Source organism: Kryptolebias marmoratus, linkage group LG20, assembly GCF_001649575.2.
Source record: "Kryptolebias marmoratus isolate JLee-2015 linkage group LG20, ASM164957v2, whole genome shotgun sequence".
NCBI lineage: Eukaryota > Metazoa > Chordata > Actinopteri > Cyprinodontiformes > Rivulidae > Kryptolebias > Kryptolebias marmoratus.
The window spans coordinates 20,493,288-20,498,589 of record NC_051449.1 but is presented as its reverse complement, the minus strand read 5'-3'; positions in this window follow the sequence as shown (position 1 = coordinate 20,498,589).

Below are 5,302 nucleotides of genomic sequence, written 5' to 3'. Positions count from 1 at the left end.
AGCTAGCCTTTTGCTACTTTTAGCTAACATTTTGCTGCTTTAAACAATTCTTTTGCTACATTTCACTTTTAACTTGCCTTCTGCTTCATTTAAATTTTTTTTTTTCGGCTTTTAGCTAGCCTTCTGCCACTTTTAGCTAACGTTTTTCTGCTTTCAGTAATTGTTTTGCTACATTTAGCTTCTAACAGACCCTTTGATACTTTCAGCCTTTAGCTAGGCTTTTGTTACGTTTATCTTTAAGAACCGTACAGTTGTGCTCCTTTTTGTTTTTAGCTAGCTATTTGCTACTTTTAGCTAGTGCTTTTTTCCTTTTAGCATTTAGCTAGGGTTCTGCTTCTTTTAGCTTTAACAGCTTCTTTAGCAAATTTTAAGTTTTCACACTCTAGGTGTTTTACATTTTATTATTAAATATTTGTACACAATAGGTACAAACTGCAAGAGATGAACTAAGTGGCTGTAAAAAGTTGGTCTGGCACAGTTTTCATTTCATAAAAAAAAAAAATAAAAGAGCCTTTAAGTCTGATGACATGTTGAAGTGGGGTTGTGAACCGTTAACATCTTACCTGTTCCAGGTAGCTGCTTTGAACGACCTTGGACAGCTAGTCTGAACACAGCCGGGACCAGAGTGGACTGATGATGTCCTGAAAAGTGTTGAATTTCATTTCATTTAAATCACCCGTGAAGTATTTTGGCAAATGAGCGGTTTGTTTTGTTTTGGTTCGTTCTGTCACACTGCCAAACAGTCGAATCTGTCTACTTCTCAGAAAATGGTACAAAAAAAGAAGATTTCAGTGAGCGTTAACGACAAAAGATGCAAGTATAATGATGTTGACTCTTCATGTGAGGTCAGAACCCGACGAAAGACGAGGCGCGAGTTTGATTAAAGGCCACGGGTGAAGTTTTAAAGGAAGGGGATGAAAATGTAGCGGCTTTTCTGAGCAAGACGTGTGCACAATGCAGCAGGGAGGATGCTTTAAGGCTGGATTATTCAGCCTGCTTAACATTTGGAGCAGAGCAGCACGCTGTCGGAGCGGGGACAGAAGCAGGTTTAGAGGGCGTGCGCCATAGCGTCGTGGGAGTAGGCGTTTCTGCTGCGAGGGCCATGAAATTTTAAAACAGCGCTGTCTCTGCTGCTCAGCTGTGGAGGGGAAATAGGCTTTTTTTTTTTTTTGGTGGTTGCATTTATGAGCTTGAGCATCCTGCGCCAACTCTTAATGAGCTTACCTAACAGGAGACCACGGGGTGTTCCTGTCTGCCTTCCTCTTACGTAAGAAGCCACCCAGGGGTCAGAAGTCCTGGTAGCTGGGATTAGAGGACACGAGGAGCGGGACAGCACTGCTGTTGGGGAAGTCAACACGAGGATGAAAGCAAACGAGCAAAACTGAAAACCTAACCCATAATATAAGATGTAAAAACCAAACTGCCCTAGTATAATTTTAGAAATACAAGCATCTAGAAATATATATTACAAACAATTTGACAGGGGTCCTGTGCAAAGGTTATGAACAGTTAATATCTTACCTGTTGTAGATACCTCTTTGAAGGACCTCAGTTTGTAGAAACAGAGTTGGATTCTGCTCAGAATGACGATCTAACAGCTTGTCCTGACACAGCCATATTACATGCAAATGCTGTAATTTAAACTTTTACTTTGCCATCAGTTTTATATCCATCCATCCATCCATCCATTATTTGCTGCTTGTCCCAGAGTCAGGTCTGGTGGCAGCAGCTTGAACAGGGAAGCCCAGATATCTTCCAAGAGGATTCCAAGGTGTTCCCAGGCCAGCCGAGAGACATAGCCTCTCCAGCATGTCTTGGGTCTTCCCTGGGGTCTCCTCCCAGTTGGACATGCCTGGAACACCTCCCTATGGAGGCGTCCAGGAGGCATCCTTATCAGATGCCCCAAACCACCTCAACTGGGTCCTTTCGATGTGGAGGAGCAGCAGATCTACTACAAGTCCCTCCCGGATAACTAAACTTCGCACCCTGTCTCTAAGGCAGAGCCCAGCTACCTTGTGGAGAAAACTCATTTTGATCTCCTGTATCTGCAATTTCATTCTTTTGGTCACTACTCAAAGTTCATGACCACAGATGAGGATTTAGAGATGCTGATCCTCACCCTAGCTGCTTCCAGTGAGAGCTGGAGATCACGGCACAATAACGTCAACAGGTCCACATCATCTGCAAACAGCAGAGACAGAAACCTAAGGCCACCAAACTAGCTGTGCCCCCTGGCTGTGCCGACATATTCTGTCTATAAAAGTATAAAAGTCATGAACAGAATCGGTGACACCACCTTGTTTTATACTTTTATATATCCAAGTAATGTAGATAGAATTACATGCTCTGGTTGTCTTAGTCTTAGCAGGAGCTTGCTGTAGAACCTCCTGTGCAACCTGGAGGCCCTTCCAGCAGGAACATCACAATATTTCCACCATTTGTGTAAAAATGACAATAGTTCAAAGGTTTATAAAACCACCTATGAATGAAACACTGAATATTTGAGAACGGATGTTGTTTGGAAATTGGAAAAATCTTGGACGTGGTTCTGCCTAAACTATATCAATGAGCTAATAATAGTTTGTCAGTTTTTGGTTTGTTTTGACAGGAAAATGACAAAAGTCTGCACAGGAAGCGCTACAGCTAGCTACTGCTGTAGCTTTTTAGCTCTTGCAAATAACTACCCCATGCGCCACCCTGAGATGGTTGTTTAAATTAAATCAGAGGAAAGTTGGATTAAACCTTTTATAAAGATGTCCCATCCATCCATTCGTCAATTTTCTTTACCTGCTTCTCCTTTCCTGCTCATGGGGGAGCTGGTGTCGATCTCCAGCAGTCACTGTGCGAGAGGTGGGGACAAACGAGACAAACAACTATTCACACTTACACCTAGGGACAATTTAGAGTTACTAATGAACCTAACATGCATGTTTTTGGTCTGTGGAAGGAAACCGGAGTAAACCCATGTTAGAACAGGGAGAACATGCAAACTAAAACTGTCCCATGCATACAGATTATATTAGGTGAACTGGATTAATATTATTCTGTTGATTTCTTTGTGACTCCATATCACCCCCTACTGGATGATTAATAACAACTGATTGTAATTATTATCATTAAATTATTATCATTTACAGAATTCCTAATACAAAAAAAAAATTGTTTAGAAGAGAGACCAAGCTGCTGGACAGAGAGTCTGCTGAATTAGCTCTTAGGTTCGTTTTATGTTTTGTTGTATTTGTTCCCTGCCTGATTCTCTTGCTGTGGTAGAAGTTGAGCTCCACCCGGTGGCTGACAGGAGACATGGGTAAGGATAACCAGAGTCAGGATCAGGCCTTCAAAACTTGAACTCACCAACATTTTCCACATCAGCATGTTCTGAAAAAACCTGGGATGGTAGTTATCACCTGCCACCATGGAAGGGAGGTGATTATGTACTTACCTGTCTCTGTATGGTGTGTGTTTGCCTGCCGGTTAGCAAATTATCTCATTAGCCACTCACACCGATTTTAGTGAAGCTCCCTAAAAGCAACACTGGACGAACATCTACGACTGGTTACCATTTGGGGTCGACCTGATACAAGATGCCTGCCACAGCCAATTTACTTAAAAAACACAACAAAGTCGATAACTCTGTCAGTTTTACAGATACTGAACTAAAATCTGATGTGGTAGTTTCTGAGTCATTCACAGCACATCCTCTGAGTGTGGCGTGTTTCTTACAAGGTTTGATGAAATCATGCCATCATTTCTCATCATAGGATGATCTTAGATTAAAACCCTGGCATGAAAAGCGGTTGGCATTCCTTCAACGAATGCTAGGCTTTAAATTATGAGATTTATTATACAGCCCTCCTTTGAGGAGGTCAGTATCTGGGGGTCTTAGGTCCAGAAGAAGAGTCGTGCACAGGATGTACGTTGTATGTTGTTCATACAAAAGTAGTTAAAGTTTCTTCTTATCACTTTTTACGTTAAGCAGTTTCAAAATTTTATGTAATATTTCCAATGATTGTACCTTGGCCTTGTTCAGTCATATTGAATCAATGCGCGCTACAGACCAAAACAACGTCAGTTCTGGCTTAAGACACCGTTCATGAGGTTGAGTTTGTGGTGATTCTGGAGGTTTGGTATTTTTGTTACTTCCTGGTGGGCCATCTCGACGGCTGATTGGCAGCTCCTCGTCACTCCCTCTACACCTGTGGCAGATCAGGCTCATCAGAAGGCAGCTGGTACTTAAGGCCGTGGTGGGAACCAGACCAGTGCTGGAGCATTGTTTTACCTCTGTGGTAAAGTGCTAAGCCTTTTGAGATTTATGAGTCTTCCTTGTGAACCCTTTGAGCTTTTTGTATTTTTTGTGCTTGTACCTACCTAGGACAACCTGACCTGCGTGGATCCAATCTGGTCTGTTGTGGACACCTGCCTCGGAGATAAGTTACCTATCTGTTTGCCTGTGCCTGTCTGCCTGCCTAAAGAGGGATACTTACCTACTGCCTCCTGGAGAATCTGCTAACCTGCTACTGGGAAATACTTATGTACTCACCTCCGTGCCGTGGATCATCCTTCGCACAGTAAGGCCTCCCACCTGAAGATCTGTCCTATAATACTTACCTGCCTCTTCACCAAGGAAAAACTCACCACGTCCTCCGCTTCCAGGTTCTGGTTCCTGTTATTATCACAGTTCCTGATTCACTGTAAAATAAACTCACTTCCTGTTATCTTGGTCTCCCGTGTCTGTCGGACGCCGAGCTGCTCATTTTAGAAAATTGCTGAATCCTGACAGAGTTGTTAGAAATCAGCAGATGGATCATTTCGCTGACACAGGAACTGACACAATGGAAAAGTTCAAAAGTATTTCCTTACAATATTAACTAAGTGAAAGTGCAGGGAATCTTGAAGTGCTGTCTTTAGAGAGGAGATGAGTGTTGATCTTTGGTCTAGTAATGTGAAACGTACAAATATTTGTAACCAAAAAACCCGACAGATAACGTCTTTTTTGTTTTCTGTTCCAGGCGAGAATGTAAATCCTGGTGTTCAAGGAAGTGACGAGAGAAAACTGAGGAGAGTGGGCAGGCACGTACACAGCAAATCCAGGAGGCCCAGATTAACACTATCAGATTTGATTTCAACACTTTTAAAGTGTCTATATGGGTCCACACCAGAAAGTGTTAATTTAACTCTTTTTGGAGAGTTGGTACCTTAACTCTTATAAAGTGTCAAATATCAAATCTGCTGGAGTTAATTTAACACTTACTAACACTAATTCAGTGTTAGATTTTAATATTAACTCTCACAGAGTACTTCT